The 21,569-nt window shown below is 40.9% G+C and overlaps 1 pseudogene; it reads left to right on the forward strand.

Annotated features, from left to right (window-relative positions):
* The first annotated feature begins 260 nt into the window (after nt 1-260).
* Nucleotides 261-21,569, forward strand: part of LOC140594901 (elongation factor 1-alpha 1 pseudogene) — a 51,386-nt pseudogene continuing 30,077 nt past the window's right edge.

Genomic DNA, 21,569 nt, shown 5'->3' on the forward strand with positions numbered 1-21,569 from the left:
TAGAACCAGTTCTCGTCGTAGGGAGCAAGCTCTTTATGCTCGGCCAGCTTGGCAGTGTCCACCCATTCAGGGACTTTCTGCTTCCCGGACTTTTTGAGGAAGGCTGCCAGAGCTCCGGCGAGCTCCTGCTGGTTCGCGTCTTCTACAGTAACTCCAGGCATCCCGTGGCCTCCGCGCTGCCAGCCAGGGGAAAGGGAGCAACGGGGTTTCCCGGGCGCACAAGTGGGGCCTCGAGTCTCGCGAGAGGCTCGAGAGGTCGCGAGAGGTCGCGAGAGCGGGCCCAGAAGAGCCGCTCCACCTCTCTCAGGCCGAACGCGGCGTCGCCTCGGTGGAGGCGGCAGGGCGTGTGGCGAGGGGTTGTTTTTGGTTTTGATTATCAAATATCTAACATGCTAGAATCCATACTGGTTTGAAGAGGTTTGCTTCAGTCAGGTTTGCTCAGCGACGGCACCTCAGGTAAGGAAGACCTCCCCAGCCACAGCTGACGGCGGGGAGTCTCCTTTTCTTTATGAAGCAATAATGTTTCCTCCGGCCTTTTCTCTCTCCTCTCTTCTCCCCCTGCAAAGCTCCTCCCACCCGTGGCCCCTGTCTCTGCCCACACTGGTTTCTAGTGAGGAGCAAGGGCATGATTTGGGGCAGGCGAGTTGACGTAAGTAACAAGGAGGAGAGGGAAAGACCCGGACTGTCCTCTTCGTCTCCCGACTCATGGTGTCCCGCCTTTTTCTCCCACTTTCCAGTCCTCCTATTCCACCCCCCAGACTCTGTTCTTTATATTTTGTGCCCCGTCCTAGGTCCAGAAATGAAATGCTCGGGTGTTCTTTGTGCGACAAGATGTCGGGGCGTCCCTCCGAAACTCAGATGGATCTTCACTAGATCCAAAGATCTATGCTGTAGGTCTTCAGTGGGAAGATCTTTCCCAAGCACCCCACACTGGGATGTGAATGAGTGATTGGAGCACAACCTATTTGTCTCGAGCTGCCTGTATTTTCTCCCTCTGAGCTACAAGTTGAAGAGCCAGTGAGTTCCGTTTTTGTTTTTATATTTTGCATACTATTTCTTCTTCATGTATGCACTATGGGAATATATTTATAAGTAAATTACCATAAGCATAATATTCTAGAGCATACAGTGAAGTCAAAGAATGTATTTTCAAAGAGCTTAAAGCCTACTTCAGGGTTGTATGACACAATAAGAAGTAGGGCTGAATTTTCAGAGGACTCTGTTTATGTGATACTTAGTTCTTCTGGGTTTGCAGCACAAAGTTAAAACGGGAAATTTTAAATTGTTGATGTCAACGAAATATATATGTTACACACATAAGAGCAATAGAAAGCAAATAATTTGCAATAATTAAGTGCTCAACCCCATGCTGAAATCTGTCCACTGTCATACAAAGCTTTTTCTCATGACTTTGAAGTTCTCATTAACCCAAGAGTCATAGCAGGTAGAGAGCCAGGATTCTGTGGTTTTTTCCCACCTCACTTACTCCTCCCTAGTAGAGGAAGAATGACTCAATTTTATTGGTAAACTAGAAGGAGATAAGGGTCATGGCATCCCATTCTTTGTTTCCTCTTTAAAAGAAGACATAAAGTGCCTGAGTTCACCTCCCAAGGGGAATCCTTTCCCAGTATAGCACTTCCTAGAACTGAGTGTGTAAGTTTAATTGTGGAATTTGCGGTTGGGAAGCCCATTGACTCACAAATATAAATCACTTTTCTCCAATGTCAGTTTCATAATAATGATAATAATTTATTATCAGAGGCAGCCCGGGTGGCTCAGCGGTTTAGTGCCACCTTCAGCCCAGAGCGTGATCCTGGAGACCCAGGATTGAGTCCCACGTCGGGCTCCCTGCATGGGGCCTGCTTCTCCCTCTGCCTGTGCCTCTGCCTCTCTTTCTCTCTGTGTCTCTCATGAATAAATAAATAAAATCTTAAAAAAAAACTTACAAAAATTTATCATCAGTAAAATGTGGCTACTGTATTTGGATTCTGTTTATCTTATTCTTATCTTATTCCCAGTTTGAATCCGGTGGGGATGAGGGATGTCATTTGTCAGTTTCTACTTAATTTGAATGTTCAAGTTTAAGGTTTCCTCATGAATTAATTCCAGACCCAGATGACTGCATACTAGACAGATCTGCATTTATTCAACAACATTGTGTGTGTGAGTGTGTGTGTGTGTGTGTGTGTGTGTGTGTTTCTTCCAAATAGGAGCTCTTGGGAAGCAGGAATTAGGGAAGAACTGCTAATTTGAGTAGATCCTCTTTATTCAGCTGAACAATCATTTTTAAACTCCCCAGATTAGGTAATTGGTGCACCAGGCCCAGAGGACACAGATTAATAGGACATGCCCAAGGGCCTTTGGATCCTACAAAAGATAGTGGCACAGGGGAGTGGAGGAAAGGTCAACCAGGAGTCAGGGTGGAGAGTGGTTATTCTTTTTCCTCTGTTTATAACACTTCCTGAATGAGGAGCACTTGGGTCAGGCTCTAGGGTCAACTGTCATCCTAGTGATAAGGATAATTGAAAGTAGTCTGATGTTTTTCCTCACATGTCAAGTTTTATATAGACTAATCCTATCATTGTACAGAGATGAGAGATAAAGAGTACATGCTTTGGAGTTTGATTAGGACAAGTGACTTAGCTGTGTGTTTTTGTTTCCTTACGTGAGAAACAGGGATGATAATAGTACCTGCCTCATAGGCTTATGGGGAAGCAGAAGTGAGCTTATGCACATGGAGGCTGAGACCAGTGCCTGGTATAGAGGGCTTCTCAACCCAAGTGAGATCCTATGGTTACTAGCTATTATCAGGAATGTAGACGTATGTTGAAAATTTAGCTAAATCACTCCATTGATATTGCTGCCTTGGCATCTGTTTCGTGTGGCCAGACAGTCTCCAAGATCCTTGAACTGTCCCTAGTCCATCCTGAGATGCATGTTCTAAATAATGGTCAGTAGAAAACGGCCCACAGGATCACAAGCAAATTTAAGCTCCTACAATTTCCCATCAGCTCTTGTGAATAACATTCTCCTCAGGTCTTTCCCCTTTTGTGTCCCTTAGATAAGACCCCCTTGAACTTACCAAAACTCTGCTCTTTTTGAACTGACCAATCTGGCCTTAGTCTGGGAACCCCAAAGCACTCTACCTCTGGTCTCTAATAAAGGCATGTGACCTAGGGCCTGTCACTGCCTTGACCTCCGCATTTAGCACCTGTAGGCATGCACTGTGTACTTCCTCCAGAATCTGTAATAATCTTCTCTATTTCAATCTCCCTGTGGTCTTTTTATTGAATCTAGGCTCACCATCCAATGTCCCAGGGCTCCACTTAACAAATGTTAAGTTAACAAAGTCACAACAATGTGGCATGGAACTGGGGAGGAGAATTTGAACCAGGAAGACCAGATAAATGGGTGGTTCTTTATAGCTCACTGAAAGACTTTCTTTACAGTTATGGTGGGGACAATTAATAGTGGAAAGGGTCTCCATATCCAGAGAGGAAAGTTAACTTATGTCCAGCCTCTCCCTTTTATCCCAAGTATTTGTTTGTCATTTGGCATAGCAGGAAAGTTTGGTGCTTGTCTTTTACCAGTAGTAACAGACAAGAAGGTCAGCAGTGAGAGGCAAAATGGTTTCCAGTGTCACCAAATCCTACTTGTTTTGGATGAGTGGTGAAAACTGCAGCCCAACCTTAATGTTCTTTATGTGGGAGCTACAGATATTTATCTCAAATGCCCATTCTGATTGTGTTTGAAAGTTGGACGAAGTACTTATCATTGAATTAAAATAGGAATTTACTGGATGCCTACTAGGTACATGGATCCATACCAGGAGCTTAGTTATTAAATGGTTTAAGCTCATAAAAATCATTCAAGGTAGGGGATCCCTGAATGGCCCAGTGGTTTGGCGCCTGCCTTCGGCCCGGGGCGTGATCCTGGAGTCCCTCAGTTTTCAACTTCTATCTTTATATACAAATATTTTTCAAAAATTTAACTATATATCCTTAAAATAGTGTCTAAAAGTACTCTACCCAATACTTCCATCAGTAACTATTTTTGAACACATCTTTATAATTTATCAATTATATACATTTTTTTTTACTATTGTATGACATATATCAATATGAACTTTTAATGAGATCATTTAGAAAGGGATCCCTGGGTGGCTCAGCGGTTTGGCTCCTACCTTCGGTCCAGAGTGATCCTGGAGACCCGGTATCGAGTCCCATGTCAGGCTTCCTGCATGGAGCCTGCTTCTCCCTCTGCCTGTGTCTCTGCCTCTCTCTCCCTGTGTCTGTCATAAATAAATAAATAAAATCTTTAAAAAAATCATTCAAGGTAGATGTTGTTTTATAGATGATAAACTTGGGGTTTAGGATCTTTCCAAAGATAATAAGATAGAAGTTGCCAGAATTTGAACTCAGGATTTCAATAAGACTTTTTAAAAGTTACATTGATTTAATGAGGTCCTTCCATTTAATATTAGCATGTTGCCTACTACTTTTATTATGAATTTTAGAAATGCAGAAGATCATCAAGAGGAAAATAAAAATCATCCATAATATCATAACTCAGTAATAGACACTGTTTAAGTTTTGGAGTATTTTCATCCAGTTTTAGTGCATGCATATATGTATATATATATATATATATATATGTTTTTTCCCACAAAAATGTTCTTTTAGAAATCTCCTTAAAAGTATGTTATGAAAGTTTTTTCATATTATTAAATAGCTTTCCAGAACCTGATTTTACATTCCTACGCCTACTTAGGTGGATGAAGAAAGCCCTTATTGTTCAAATGTATATGTCCCATTTTCCAAATTTTAAACCTCTTTGCGTATAATTCTTGTGCATATCTCTAATTATCCCCCAGAATAGACTTCAGAAGAATAATTACAATGTTAGAGGTTTTTTTCACTTATGTATTGGTGTATAACAAACCAGCCCCAAACTTAGCCACATTAAATAACCACCATTTTATTATGCTCATGGATGCTATAGGTTAGGTATTCAGTCAGGACACAGCAGGGATGGTTGTTCTCTGCTCCATGATGTCTGGGATCTCAGCAGACAGACTCAAAGGCTGGGTATAGCTAGGACTGTTGAGTGCTGTTCCTACATGTGGCCTCTCCAGCCTGGTAATCTCAGTGTGGTGGTACTTTTATGACTTGGCACAGGGATCCAAGAGTATGTCAGCGGCACAAGGCAGGTGTATATGGGCTTTATGACTAGCCTTGGAGGTTACATGGTGTCACTTTTGCTGTATTCTATTGGTTGAAGCAGTCATAATTCTGTCCCATTTTAAAGAGGAGAGAATATAGACCCTTACTCTCAGTGGAAGGGGTGTCAAAAAATTTATAGCCATGTTTTCAAACTACCAGAGAAGCTATAAACCACTTTAAGGATTTCAATGTATATCATCAGGTTGGTCCCCAGAAATGTTATATAAATCAATATTTTTTCTAGTAATAGCTGAGAGTACTCTCTTACTCATACTGGATATTGTAATTTTAAGAGTTATTTTTTGTCAATTTGATAGGCAAAAGATAGCATATCATGTCATTGTAAATTTCAAATATCTAAATTCTATTTAAATTCTGTGTTTCTTTTCAGATATGTGTCAAAATTTAATGTGAATTTTTTATTTTTTGCTGCTTTTTCTGTTGTCCTTCATTAATTGGTACATTTTGCCTATCTGTTAAGACTAAAGCCAGGTTATCTGACTCTGGGTCAAATTCCCTCACTACCATACTTAGCAATTGTAAGAAATGAATATTTTTAGGACTACGTGTAAGGCACTGTTTATTTGTAATCCTGACTCTGCCTCTTCCAAGCTATGTGGCTTGAACAATTTATTTAAACCTCCTGGACTTGGTTTCCTCTAATACTGGGATGGTAACATTCCTGTCTTACTGGTAACTGGGGGGGATTCAAAAATGTCCATGCAAATGCTATGAAGAAGACTTATTATATGCTAAGTATCCAGTAAAGGTAAATGGTTATTCTTAATATTATTACTGTCACCATAATGGTTGACAGTGAGACCTGGACACTTGTGACTATCCTAGTGATTATCTCATTCTTTCTCTTGGCCAGTTTGTGACTGTGTGTAACTGCTAGTCATGTCAGAGCCATTTGGCTTCTGAATTCAGAAGGCTCATGGTTCCCCTGAGAAGGATTTCATCTTTTGCTTGCTAAACTTGGTTCTCAAGTTTTTCAGAGTAGCTAAGTCACAAACAATGCAGGATGGGCTTTGGAGCAAGGGTTGGGAGGGGGCATTTTAATTAATTGTTGAGATGCTTGGAAATAATCACCAGCCTTGATTGCCATGCCAGTACAATTAGAAGGATGTGGGGAAAGAATTCATTTCTTTGTGAAACTCCTGAGACAAAACTAAATTTGATGGCATATCCTCTGCTTTTTTCATTTGTCTTTCCATCTGTCAGACTGATTGTAGAATAGAGCATCGTAGAGCAGTGCTGATAAAAGAAAAGTAAAACTCTTTAGAAGGGTGAGTACCAAAGGGCCCTCATTGCTTCAACTCAGGAGAGGCCTTGGAAACAAGCGGCCAGGGTCTGGGTCTGAGGTGGCCAGGGGCAGGGTTCAGCCGCACACCTGTCTCATTCCTCTGAGCACGCACCTTCCTCTCAGCCTCACACAGCCTCTTTGTGTTCTTTCTTTTCTGAGCCTCATGGGGGTGTTGGAGTGCCTTGCTTGGAGGTGTGGGGAATGGAGGGCTGCGGAGGCGGAGGCAATGTGAAGTGAGGCCTGGCGGCCTGTCTGTACCACCTCCGGGGGCACTGAACATTTGTTGTCTCCAAAGAGGGCTTCTCTGGCTTCAGCCCAGCTGTCCCTGTGTGATAACCACCATGGCTAATACTGTACTGATGAGCCACTTCGGGTCTCCGCCTCACCGCCTCTGATCACTGTGAAATATGAGTTGGGGGAGCTTTCTGTAACAAATGCCTGCTTGACTGAGTCCCTATTCAGGCATCCAGTGTCAGCACTTGATGCAGACAGCCGCTCCAGCCAGACAGTGACAGATTCAGCCTCCTGCTCAGACTGTCAGGGGAGTCTCCCCAACAGGCTTGGGCTTGTCACAGGAGTGCCTGGCTGAATCCTGCCAGGGCTGTGGGCCGCACCTGTGTTTCCAAATGTCAGTGGGCTTGAGAGCCAGCCACTTCCCATCGCCCTTGTTGTCAAGGTCAGCAGGCCTGATGGGGGAGGGGTGCTCCTGAACTGAGACGGACCTGCCTCTTTTGTCCTTTGCCCCTCCATCAGAAGACAGATCTTTCAATACCAGAGGGTCCAGGACATGTCAAAGAAAGCATGTGATAAGATCTTCAGTAAACATTAAGAAAAAAAAAAAAAAAAACGTAAACAAACTTGTCTGGAGATTGGTCCAGGCAAGTTTACTTCTTTGAAATGTCATTTCAGGTTTCCTTTAATACTATCTTGCTAGTCTTGACTGAATATGGTGAAGGAGAACAAAGCTAGTAGTGGATGATAAGGGAGAAAGAGTTCATTTCAGTGGCCACTTTTGGGATTCTTGCAGCGGTGGCCATATGGTGATCATAGTGATGATTTATAAATCAGAAGTTATAACCTGATGGCCCATGGACTGAATTTGGCACGAAGGATTTTTATTTGGCCTAGAATGCTTATTTGTTTTTGATAGAACTTAATGCTAATATTTAGAATCCAGACTATCTCACATACAAACATGGTTTCTGGCCTTTCTTGAAGCACACAACATTGGACTTGCATAGGTAAACAACATCATTGTCACTGCTCACTTTAGAAAGGGCACATAGTCTGACTTTGCCACAGTCCTCACTGTTCCCTGTTGTTAGATCCAAACTGCTTCTCTTATTTCTATTACATGGATGATTCCTGTAGATACTTGAGTTGGTAACATCCTAGAAAAAATGCTGAACTTTAAATTTTACTCAATCTTGAGTGAACTCTACTCAGTGTCTTTTTCCCCCCTTCCTGGGATGATATGTGATGGAATTGCTTGAATTTTCAAGATGTAAATGCAATTGATGTTAGAAAAGAAGAAAAATAGTGGTTTTATTGTTATGTGAGGACCATAGTTAACCATTGCCAGGCCTTACCTTTTGACTTTAGACAAGTGTTTCATAAATGATCCACTCTGTGACAAGTTTTGGTGTTTCTACTGCCAGGAAAAGAGAAATATGTTAATTGAAACCTATTATATTATCTCATTTTTAATCCTTACCCAAATCCTTCCAAGCTAGCAATATGGCTTCTTCTCTATGAATGACGAAATGGGGCTCAGAGTTAAGGACCTTTCTCAGTGTTTTAAAGCTGGATATTAAGGGAACCAGAATTTATATTTACGTTAAAGTATTTCTCTTTTCTACAGCATACTGCTCTAAACAATAGTATTTTGTGTTCTCTCTCAGCTAAAATTCAAGTATTGTTGAGATAAAGTGTGCTACCTTTCTGAAATAGGATGCATTCTGTTTCTGGAAGCATATGTTTTTTGTTTTGTTTTTAGTGGGGGAAGGGGCAGGGGGCAAGGGAGAGAAAGAATCTGAAGTAGATGAGCACAGACCCCGACATGGGGCTGGATCTCACCACCCTGAGACCTTGAGATCATGACCTGAGTCATAACCAAGAGTCGGACACATAACTGTCTGAGCCACCCAGATACCCCTAGGAGCACCTGTTTAAGAGTCTTTGATAATAATAGTAAAAAAAAAAAACAAAAAACAAAAAAACCTTAAAAGGCCTTGTTTTTTGTGATGATTTTTTTCCTTATTTTTTTTAACCCATGATGTGCAGATTAAAATAGTACTTTATTGATTTCCACAGTGGAAATAGTAACAACAAATTTATAGAGCACTTACTGTGTGCTCTATATAGGTAACATAGGTTACCTTACTTAACTATCTCAGCAACCATTCAAGGTAGATAGTTATTATCCCTATTTTATAGATGAGGAAGTAGAGTCATGGAGAATTCTGAGACACATTAATGAACTGCTTGATAAGCCATCAGACAGGTTGGGATCAGAATCATTAATAGTCTTCTGTGTTAGTCTTCTACCTGTCTGACCTTTGATGAATATTAGCCAAGATATTAGACGTGTTGTAACTATTCCATTTCTGTGGTCTCTAGCTATGCCAATCAGCTATCCCCTGTTCTACAGGGGAATAGTGAAAAAATCCCCTGAGAACTTATCTGACCAAATAGAACCTTAGCAAGTGCTTCTACAAATGGTGGTTTAGGAAGGTCATTAGTAGTTCTGATAGTTATAAATAAGTCGTTTTGCAGTGATGATTATGAGGTGGATCACTTATGGTTAAGTGGTATGACATGAGAATTGACCTAATTTCCAAAGATAATGAATTGTTGATTATGAGAAAAAAAAAAACACTTTTAGATGACATAACCACTGTGCTAGGGTTGCTGTTTGAAGTGTCCATAGATGGCAGTAGTTGGAACATTTGAAGTATTTGAATTGAATGCATTTGAAGTAGAGGAAAGCAACGAAATCTCTGTGCCTGTCACAAAGGTGCTATACGGGTCCACATTGTCTAGCATTAAAGTGCAGAATTGACTTGGAATAGGTTTGAAGGACTAATTCCTAATGCCTGCCTTTGAAGAATTTCTTGTTACTGTTTACTCTTAATGCAGTTGGAGGCTGGTCTATGTCTTTTGGAATCCAGGGTCCATTGACTACTCTGATGCTGTCGCAGGGAATATATGAGAAAGTTAGTATCACTCTGCTTTTTCTACCACTTGTCCCACATTCTGGAGCTAATTGGAATCTAGGAGTTGTCCATAATGCCTGTGTGCATGGAGCTGTACCAATGGCTACTGTGCATTTTTTTTCTGTTGTGACCAAAGCCATCTTTTTTTTTTGGGGGGGGGGTGGAATTAGGTAGGAAAAAGCATGAACAACTCATGGATAAGGTATTATGAAACCTCTCAGTATAGATTTAAGTGGTAAGCCATCTGACATCCTCTCTTTCCCTTCCCTAGAGATGTAATGGATTAGAGTCATTAGAAAAGCTATGCTTGCCCAAGGTTTCCTCTCTGCTGGTTAAGTAACAAACCAGAGCTGAACCCAGTGCTTTTGGTGCTATTACTTGCCATATTTCCTTGTGGGCTGCTTTTCCTCTGACAGCATCCTACACCTCCCGGTTCCCAGGGTTCATCTTGGGCCTTTTCTTACCACTTTTCTTTATCTCCAGGATGATTTTGTTAAAAAACAAACAAAACCCATATCTTTAGTTGCCACTTAAAAGCTGTTGACTCCTAAAGAAAACAGCTTCAGATCCTTTCTTTCCCTTGAGCGAGAGTCCTCTATTATCTGCTGCTCATAAAACCCATCCCTGTGGATATTCTGCAGGCTTGTCAAAAACAACAGGCTTTAAGCTAAGCTCATTAACCTTCTTCACTATCTCACCTGCTCTGTTTTGTGCATGTCTTACTTTTGTGAAGTGTGTTTCAAACTTCATCAAGCATAAATTTTGACTCATTAAAATGTCTACGATGGGGTGAGATACGTTGTTTTGCAAACACCTCTAGTGATTCTGGTGTTGTGGTCCACATATAACACTGAGAAAAGCAGCTGTGTGTCTGTGCCTCTCTCCATTTGGTCACATAAGGTAGAAATCTTGGAATAATTGTAGACTTATTTTTTTCTGCTTAACCAATGTCTCAGGGGCTACTGTGTCCTACTGATTCTACTTCCTCAGTGTGTTTCAAATCAGTCCCTTTCCTGTCCCTACTGCTGCTTCCTTCCTTCCATCTTAGATCATCCCAAGCATCTCCTTTCTTCTTCTTTTTTTTTTTAAAGATTATTTATTTATTTATTTATTAGAGACACACACACACAGAGGGAGAGAGAGAGAGGAGAGAGAGAGAGAGAGAGAGAGAGAGAAAGAGAAACAGACAGAGGGAGAAGCAGGCTCCATGCAGGGAGCCCGACAGGGGACCTGATCCCAGGTCTCCAGGATCACGCCCTGGGCCGAAGGCGGCGCTAAACCGCTGAGCACTGGGGCTGCCCTCCTTTTTTCTTCTTGACTTACTCTTGTCGCCTTTCATCTACTTTCTACTATGCCAGTAGAAGATTTTTCCAAAATACAAATATTATCTTGCTATTTCTCATCTCAGAGGTTTTCAGTGACTATCTATTCTAAAGGATAGAGGCTAACCTCCTTAGTGTGGCATATTAATTCTTGTGTGATCAGGCCCTGACATATACTTCTAGTTTCACCTCTTTTTCAATCCCTTATTTCAACCCATATTCCAAATATATTAAGCCATTTGTAAGTCTTAGCATTTTTTTTTTTTACTCTCTGTATTCCCTGTGTTATTATGCAGGTTAATCTTTTTGCTTCTACTACCCTTCCTTTTCTTTGGCTGGCTAAATTTTACTCTTTCATCTGGTAAATCAAGTCAAGCATTTCCAATTTAAAGAAGGACTTCCATAATCTTTACTGACTGACTTAAGGATTTCTCTGGTTAAATTTCTTTAGATCTCTATGTCTTTAGACATCAGAGTATTTATTACAGAGTGTTAAATTTGTTGGTTTACTTCTTTAAAACTAGAATGTGAGTTTCTTGAGAACTTTGACTATGTTTTTAATTTCTCTGTGTCTCATACTATGTCTGGCATTTACTGGGCAGGCAAAAGATTCTTGAGAATGAATGAATGGCCAAATATTTTTAAATAACTTGGTAAAACGTTAGTCACATAAAGATTCAGAATGAAGAGAAATGTCCTTTGGTCATAAGCCTAGCAATATAGGTAACTCTTGCTTTAGTAATGGAAGGGTCCCATCAGTTTCATTTTGTTTCTCCTAATGAAGGGGAGGTATATGTGAAGATCAGCTTATACCCTAGTCACCCTTCCCAAATTTTTTTTAACAAGTCCTAGTTCTTAGAGTATGCAAAAGTAGGTGGTGTTCCATTGCTAAAATGCAGAACCTCTGAGACAATTTTAGGATGTGGATTTCAAGCCTAATTTGTACCAAATCAAATGGAATTTCAGGAAGGTTGCTTTCAGTCCAATAAAAGCAGTTGGATTTTCCTGGGTAAGGGAGTGGAATCCAAATAGTGAAATAATCTCTTGTCACCCAAACTCACACAGAAACCAGGCTGTTGTTCGGGGCTAAATGGCAACTTGCTTATCAAAACATCGCTTTTATACAAATATTGTGAGGGTCTCTCTGGCTCTCCTGTTTCTTCTTAAGAATAATCATTAAGTCAATGTTCAGTAGTATTTACTGAGCAACTATAAAGACCCTGGGATTGTGTCACAAGCTTAGTGTACAACAGTGAACAAGACACTGTCCTGACACAGAATAGGCCAGCAGGTAAGCAAGCAACCTAGACTTTAGAAGTCCCTTACTGGCAATTTCTCAAAATCCTCCTCCACATCAAACAAACAAGAGCAGAGTTGGGAGTCAGGATGAAAGAAACTTTTGCTTTCTGTTGTGTAGAAAAATTCCTTTAATGAAAGGTGACATCTGCAATGTTTTAAGTGAGGATGTACCAGTGGTCTGGGGCTCCTCATTTTTTTTTTATTGAAAAAGTGTTTCAGAGTGCAAGTATGTTTGCTGGATACAATAAATGTGACCCTAGAAAAAAACACATTCCTAGAAACAGAAAGCCTGTGTGGCTTTTGTCCAACCAAGGCCTTTGGATGGAAGGAGCTGCCTCACTACACAGTGAGAATGTGAAGAGACTAGAAAGAGGACACAGGTGTCTTTCTGAGAGCAGCCCTAGGGGAAGTATATGATCAAGTGACATGGTAAGTGGGATTTGGTAGGGGATATCTCTGGTTACCTAGGGATTGCACCTTGTGTAATCGAATCCTATTTTAGATTTTAAGAGTATGCCATTCTTCTAGTTTTTTTTTTTTAATTTTTATTTACTTATGATAGTCACAGAGAGAGAGAGAGAGGCAGAGTCACAAGCAGAGGGAGAAGCAGGCTCCATGCACCGGGAGCCCGACGTGGGATTCGATCCCGGGTCTCCAGAATCGCGCCCTGGGCCAAAGGCAGGCGCCAAACCGCTGCGCCACCCAGGGATCCCTCATTCTTCTAGTTTAAAGCCATGTTACAAAAGAAGTGAGTTGAGGCTAGTCTATGAAAGAACATGGAACAGTTGATTTAAGTGAAGGAGAAGAATATGAAACTATCCATTATGTTTCTTAGTCTCACATCAAACTTATTTGTTTATTTATGATTTTTTCCCCCAGAGAGCAATGATTTTGTTGTTTTCTCCATAAAATACATTTATGTCACTGATGAGTTGGCTACAGATCCTTTCTCTAAATAGAGTGTTCCTTGAATATGATATTACCCATTCACACATCTGGTGTTTTCAGGATATTTCTGGAGGCAGAGTTGCTCTGTTACTTCCTACGCTGAGGAACAGGGCACAGCGAAGCATTTCCAGCATTGCTCCCTCCAAGGGAAGCTGTCTTTTGTTTGACCGTGGGTGATTAGATGATGGAAGGCAAAGAACTTTTGCTTGCCTGGAACTGGGCCCTGAGGAACTGTGCCACTGGCCTTCACCATGGAGCCAGGAGTGGCTCTGTCAGGGAGTAGAAATCAGCTTTTTTTAGAACTCAGGAAAAGCCTCACAGAGATACTTTTGAACAGTGCAACAAAAGTGATGTTAAATTTTAGCTCTCATTCTTGTCAATGCCAGGGGCCAGGAGCTGGGATCCTGGGTAACTTTATTATAAAGGGCAGTTACTCAGGACTTCTCATTGAACCCAAAGGGTGGTGGAACATCACTCATTGCTGGGGGGACCCCTCAGCTCACCAGTGCTGAACAACCGGGGGCCTCTGACTGTGGGCCCTCTGTCCAGCGTGGCAATGGCTTCCCTCTGCTCGCATGTCACTGCAGCATGGGAAGGAGCTGGGAGTTGGGTTCAGCCTGCAGATGAAATATTTATAAAATATCCAATCCACTCCATTTTACCAAATCCAGCAATTTGGATTATAATATACCATTAAAATAAATCTGCACAGGAAACAAAGGGGGTATTATGAATTGATGTCAGTTATTGTTCTACAGATAATAGTATTATATATCAACTTGTCATACCTTACGCAATAGATCAGCAATAGAACTTAGAGGAGAGAGCCCAAGACTCCTCTCGTTGCTCTTTTTTATGCAGCGAGAAGGGGTGTTGAGGGTACTGTGATGGCGTATAGCCTGTTTGTCCATATCCATCCTTTCTATAATGAATAAGAGGAAATTGGAAGAACGGTGTGAAATCCTTAGGGTGGGTCCCTGCATAATACGATATATCAGCAGAGTAGGCTAAAGATGGATTTTCCTCTGGAGGAAATACTGCCAGTGTGTAACTGAATTTTAGTCTAATTTGAGGCCAGAGTTTTAAGGAGTCTGTCCCCAAATAAGAAATTATCCTCTTCATGGTGGATTCTTGAAATTTTTGGTGTTTATGAGCTCTTGCTGGGGAAAATAGGGACCAAGGTTTACTCAAGATGGGATTCTGATTGTTAATCTAGTAGTCACTAAACTTCTGTGGGCCCCATTCCTTTATTAAAAAAAAATAGAGCATTGAATTGGAACTTTATTAGATCATTTCTTTATCCAAAGTTTACCTATTTATAGGAAAATCCTATGTTCACTTTTAATGCCGTTTCACTTTTCTATCATTCACTTATTTAGTAGATACTTACAGACTACATACTTCTGTTTCAAGCACTATGGGAGATGAGGGATATGCCTGCAATGGTGAAGAGCAGAGTCTGGCTTCCAAGGAGCCCAACATAGAGTATGTATGTTGTCAGTGTGTGGGGGATGATAAATGATACAGATAAATCAGTAACAATTACACAGTATAATACATGGTAATCTGTGAGAAGTATAGGGTGCTTTGGAAATGCAAAGGAGGGATAACTCAGCCCTAGGAGCAGACAAAGACAGATTCGAGGAGCAACTGAGATTTAATTTCAGTCCTGCAAGAGTTCTGCTGAACAAGAGGTTGAGGGGTTGGAGCTGCAGAGTAGGTCATTTTCAAAGGAAAGGATTTGCACAAGGATTGAGAGAGACAGAGAAACAGAGTGGGGATGAGTGATAATCTTATGGGGATGGAGGAAAATCTGCATGAAATCCAGCACACACAGACAGGAAGGGAGAAAATGGCAGGAGACAGCTGGAAAGTAGGGTGAGGGCAGGTCATGAAGTATATTGTACTTTGCGTGTGGGGTTTAGATATTATTCTGAATATTGGCTGAGAAATGGGGGTTTGTAAACCAGGGGAGTGGAGCTATCAGCACTTTGCTTTGGAAGGATCTTTGGCTACTGTGTAGATGGTATTACAAGGATGGGGAGGTGGCTTGGAGGGCTAGACTGGAGGGAAAAACCAGAGAAGATGCTTCCATTTCTTGACAGGGCCACCAGCTGCGTAACTGGAGTTTTCCAGGCTAGTGGACTCGGATCTTGAGGCTGTTGAGCCAGAAGTGAATGATGAGAGGGTACCAGATGCTGCTGTGTAAACTTGGGCTCCCTCTGAGGTTGCCTCAGCAGGCAAGGGAGGAGCTGCTCACTGCTTCTTCTAACCTGGGTGCTAACTGAGGCGTGTCTCCTGTCCAGATTGGGGCTGGCATTTGCAGCCTCACCAGGAGTGGAGAAAGAAGAGCCAACTCTGTTGTAGGCTGATAGGAAGAAGCTGAGGCTCCACAGGACATCATCAGTCAGGATTTGCTCATTGCCTGGCTGAGTTGTCCAAATGGACCCATATGCCCACAGTTCCTATCCGTGCCCTTGAATAACCTTGTCATTCTCAGCTTTTACTTTGTTGATTCATGCAATATGTGGACTTTCCAAAGAATGTGCAGACTCCTTTGTTGGAAGCAGACATCTTCTTCATGCTTGCAAAGGGCTGCAGAGTCCTGGGTGAGGGGCCTACAAGACCCCCAGAGAGAGCAGTGTTACAAAGGAAAACAGGCTTGGCCCCATATTTCAGGGTCCTCCTTGGTCCTGGTGGGTAGAAGAAATGCATACCAAATGCATATTTGGCACCTGTACCACATCCCATTCACACTCTAGTAAGGTGGGCTGAGGTAGGGGGATGAAGATTGCCAGTCTTTCTATCCAGAGGAATCTGTGCTTGTATCTCTTCTTTGCTACTTTACTTCTGGGCCTGAGGGATAACCACTCAGTGTCAGTCCTTGATGAGCCTGTGCAAAACTCATGGAAGGCCTATGCTTCCTGAAGGTGTTCTGTGAATATGTTATCTTAGATTTCATTCTATCTGTCACTGTTACATGTAACTGTATATTTCAATCCCTTAGTAGGCTGTAATTCCTTGAGAAAAGCAAATGCATTTATCTTTCCTGGTTTTCCTAGAATCAGTAAGCAGGGTGCCTTGATTTTAAGACTTGTCCAGTAAGTGCCTCTTGGAATACTGGGGACTATGCACTATATGCTTAGGTTTGCTCACTCAGGTCTTAAGAGTTTAATAGGGAAAGGAGGTCTTGTAGACAGGGTATGCTGCCATCAGTCATTTGCTTTTAATTATTGGATTCTAACCTTTGATAGCTTCCTAAGATAGATGAGATCCCAGATACAGAACAATTTCTGAAGGGCTCACAGCCAAGGGAAGGTCCATGAAAAGCATGGTTTTGTGTGTTCACTATCAGCCTTGGAGACCATTTACTGATCATTAGTCATCATATCACAACTTGTCCCTCACATACAGGACCTCAGTGTCAGGCCCTGTGTGCCCAGTGCTGTACAAAGAGCATCTCTGCAAATCCTTGCCACAACCTGTGAAAATAATATTGCTGTTTTTAAGATGTGGACACCTAATGCCCAATGGAGATTATGGCTTTTGTTCAAGCTTAAGTAATATTAAAACAGGCCTCAAATCTAGATATGCTTGACTCCAAAGCTTTGGAGTCATTATATAGCTTCATTGGTTGTGTTAGTAGGACAGGGTTTTGAGCAGGTGGGCCAGCATCCCTGCAAGCTTCACTGGCATGGGCATGCATGTGTGGGAATTTGCTTCCTGGAAGATTCCACAGCAAGTAGAGGGCCATGACAAACTCCAAACTCCCTCCTCCTAGCCCTGGAATAATGATGGGTTGTTGCTATAACTTCTTGATATGTCCAGTTATGATCTGGAACAGAAGGAAGAGATATGGTTGTGGCTGAAGGGCCATTTCCGGGCAGGACCGTAGAAAGTAATTGTGTGTGTGTGTGTGTGTGTGTGTGTGTGTGTGTGTGTGTGTTGGTGGAGTGGTTTACTGACTGCAGATCTCTGGGCCCTCTGTCTGACAATTGTAGAGACAGAAATAGCAACCTTAGAGTTTGGTGAGTTTGTGTGGACTCTGATTAAGGTAACCCGAACAGGTAGTATCTACTCTCTACCGAAAAGTTGCACTTGAGGGCCAGTCAGCTATAGTCTACGGAGCAGAGAGGCTGTTTCCTTGTAGGGATTACCCAGATTGAGGGGTTAGAGGAAAGAGGAATGTATAGAAGTCAGGAAGTCTAGAAACATTAAGGGATAAAGAAACCAAAGAGCCATTGATTATTTGTGTTGTTGAAATTGTCTGTGTTTTAGCTTCTGAATCTTTATGGCAGGTAGAATCATTCCTTCCTCTTAGAGCAGCATTAGGTACATGGAAAAGATAATATTCTTAAATGCACTTTTCAAAGTTTGGCAGAATTGTATGAACCCAAGGTGTTATTACTATAATGTAACAATCTTTGCTTTGCCAATAACCCTGATATTTTCTTGTGAATGCAGTCAAGAAATTGAGGCTCAATTTTCCAAAAATTCTGAAGTTTTTGTTGGAAAAGTAAAAGATGCTCTTCATTGTCACACTTATAATTCTAGTGAAAGTTCTTCTCCCACCACCTCCCTCAAAGACCCCATTGACTCTGTTCTAGAAATAAGGTTCAAATGATAGAACTGAACATATAGGCTTTGATTTATCTGTTTCTATTATTTTTTCTCAGTGGGAGAGAGAGGGCATCTTTGTTTAAAAAGGATTTGGAAAACAAACCCCCAGTCTAATTAAAGGCATTTTCCTGGTGATGTTAGACATTGTTTTTTAGAAATTGTTGCCATTGGCAGAAGAAATGGTTGAAGTTTGAACAATCAACAGCACTGAATTATCTACTTCTCTCTGCATAGTGAGCATATGGTAGTCCCTTTCATTGTGGTGTAGGCTTAATTCATCCAGGGAAGCTGTAAGTGGTCCCTTTTAGGTATGGCTCTGACATGATCAAGGCCACCATGAAAGAGAAAAAAATATATATATATATTGTAGTCATGCAGCAGAACAAATGATTATAGCCCTACCTACTATTCCCCCTAAACAAACAAGTGCAGCAAGAATTGATCTGTTTACAGAGAGACAACTTTAGACTATAATGACCCATTCCTGGCTCACCATGTCCCCTAGACTCATTAAATCCATTTCAGCCTTCTTTCTCCTTTGTCGAAAAGCTCTCAGTAGAGCTAGTGACTGAAACAGTAGGTTTTTGAGATTCTGTTATTTGGTTGGTATCTGCATAATTCATTTAACTAGTTAAGTTAAAATTGTATAAGAGTTGACTTCACCAAACAAATAAATGTGAAACCAACTTTGTAATTGCATTTTGGGTGCATTTTTCAAATGGCATCTCCTATCTTGAAGTCCCTTCCAGACTAAAATCCGTCATTCTGAATGGCAGTTACAGAAACCAGATCTTATTTGGATCACCTCTTATAGGCAGATTGTCCATCTGTGGCCTTGGTTTGAAATCTTCAGTTTGTTCTTTTCTGCAGAATCTGGTAATCACACCTCAGACATAGGTTTTAAGGGGAGAAAATCTGTGCTCCTGAGATATGGACTATCTTGAAATTTTGTTCAGAGATTACTATGGGTGCTTCTTAACCATTCTCTTACAATCATAAAATCATAAAATCATAAAAATGAGTCCTGGCTAAGAAGGACTTAAGAAGACTAAGGACTAAGAAGGACAGGAATGGTATGAATGTGAACCTCTGGCTTTGTGCTGATTCAAGTTCAGGGAGAGGCTGGGGGCAAGATTGCAGCTGTGACATCAACATAATAAAACACTTCTGTGATTCAAAAGGTACCTTCAAGGAAATGAATAGATACCCCACAGAAGGGTAGAAAAGTTTTGCAAATCATACCTCTGATATCAGGCTTGTATCTAGAATATATAAAGAATTATTACAACTCAATAATAAAAAGGTAACTAACCCAATTAAAATGGACAAAGGATCTGAATAGACATTTCTACAAAGAAGATATAAAAGTGTCCAATAAGCACATGAAGAGGTGTTCAATATCACTAGCCATCAAGGAAATGCAAATGAAAACCAAATGAGATAATACTTGTTACTTACTAGAATAGTTTTAGTCAAAAAGACAAGTGTTGATGAAGAAATGGAGAAGTCAGAACCCTCATATATTGCTGGTAGATATGTAAAATGATGTAATTGCTTTGAAAAACAGTCTGGAAGGTCTTCAAAGGGCAAAACAGAGAGATTTAAAAAAATCATTTGGAAATCTTGAAGGGAGAAAAATACATAGATGATAATGTAAAATAAAATCCCTGCTGTTCCAACTTCTGATTTGACCAAGCACAGTTATACCCCAGAATTGGGTGAGATGGCATGGAAGACTTGTCTTTCAATGCTTTATGCTTTTGTAAGTAAGGAGAAAATTTTCTAGGAAGTCTGGTAATTATGTAATTTCAGGAATGGCCAAAGCAGGTAGTGTACAGACTGGGAACTGAAAAGGCAAGAAAAATGAACAGAGAGGAAAGACCCATTTCTAAGGTGCAAGAAGCCTTTGAATCTGAAATTTTTGTTGTGGCCCATTCCAGGCCTGGTGGTGACTTTCTGTAGGCCTGTTTGTCTGTTGTTGTGAGATAAAGAATCAAAGCTCTGCCCACGGCTCCTCTCCTTCAACCTATACCTTACTGAAGATTTTTATTTCACCTGCCTCTGTAGTGTGTTTGGGATGGAAATTGTTAAAAAGAAAATACAACAGAGTCTATAGGCCAAGGCAACACTGGAAATCATCCAGGCGTCCTGCAGAGCATGCACAGAAGAGATGTTGAAAGCAAGGCTTCATTTTGAAAGAAAACCTTAAGGGAACACGTTTTAAAATTCTTTAAAAAGTCTTTGTTTGGCACATGAAAGTGAAATGACCAGAGGGAAGACTGAAGAAGTTAGACGCAATCAAAGTCCAAACTTGAGGGCACTTCCCTGTTTTCTCTTCTACCTTATTGTCTTCCACATCAGATCAGCTATCCTGTTTCCATTTATTACTTGACTGATTTATGAGTGAGGAAAAAAGAACTCAGAAGAAAGTGGTCTAAAATCCCTATCAGTGAATTGGATTTAAATAGCACCCAGGTGGCTGGTGAAAAATAAACCCAATAGCACAATCAATCAGAAACTGGCTCTAGTTGAGAAGTACAGTTTATGCTATGTGTTAAGCAAAATATTCAGGATTATTGGAATTTCTGCCCTTTTACCCTTTCTCTTTATTTGGTACAAATGTTTGTTTGAAGAGCTTAATTAAAAAAATATAAAAAGTACTGGGGGAGACTGAAACAGAAGTCCTTCAGAGCCAAAGCTCAAAGCTTCTTGCCATATGCTTTCCTAATATGGCTTATCTATGCTGTGTGTTTGTTGGCATATTGTTTTATTAATTGGTGTTGGCTTTTCTGCATGCTAAGCAGTGGATACAGGCAGATATTGATGTTAATTAGTGTTTTGTTAGAAACACAAAACAAAAACAAAACCCTTCTCACATGAGGCACTCTTAGGAATGTGCATTTGTAGTTAAATTGGCCCACTTGGGCTGACCTCCTATGACATTAACAGACAATTTAGATTAGCATAATACCCTTTGTATTGTAGATGTTTCTACAAAGGCATTTATACCAGGACTATAGAAAAGACAAGTGGCCTATAGATATTTTCTATGCATATCAAAATAATTGTTCACAGGTTGTACTTTTATTCTTTGGGAACAGACAGTATGGTGATTTCATTGTATCTCATTTCAGCAAGATGCAGAGGAACAGGTGGACACCTCTACTCCAAGATTACATTGTCCTACCCACCTTGGGCCTCTGGTGTACCTAGCACCTGCTGATGGGAAGTTGTTTCTGGAGTGGAATCTAGAGAACCTGGATTCCAGACATTGGCACTTGGATCTTGGACAGGTCCTTTAATCTTTTTTGAACTCTGGCTTCCCTTTTTGAAGAAGATTGGATCAGCTGAACTCTTGCATCCTTTCTAGTTCTCAGAGTTCATTATTCTATGATTTATATACTGCTGCCTCAGGACTACCATTCTTAGAACAGGTTAGGTCTAATCACATAAATTAAAATGTAGACAAGATAAAGCATATAGGACAGGGACATTATGCTTACCTTAGTTTTACATAATAAAAAAGGAAAATATGTTTACATATGCACAGATGTATAAATACTACATACACAACACATTAATGGTTTCTTATTTATTTCTTATTAGTGATTGAGCTGAACTTTACAGATAAATTTTT

Source organism: Vulpes vulpes, chromosome 12 (assembly GCF_048418805.1).
Source record: "Vulpes vulpes isolate BD-2025 chromosome 12, VulVul3, whole genome shotgun sequence".
NCBI lineage: Eukaryota > Metazoa > Chordata > Mammalia > Carnivora > Canidae > Vulpes > Vulpes vulpes.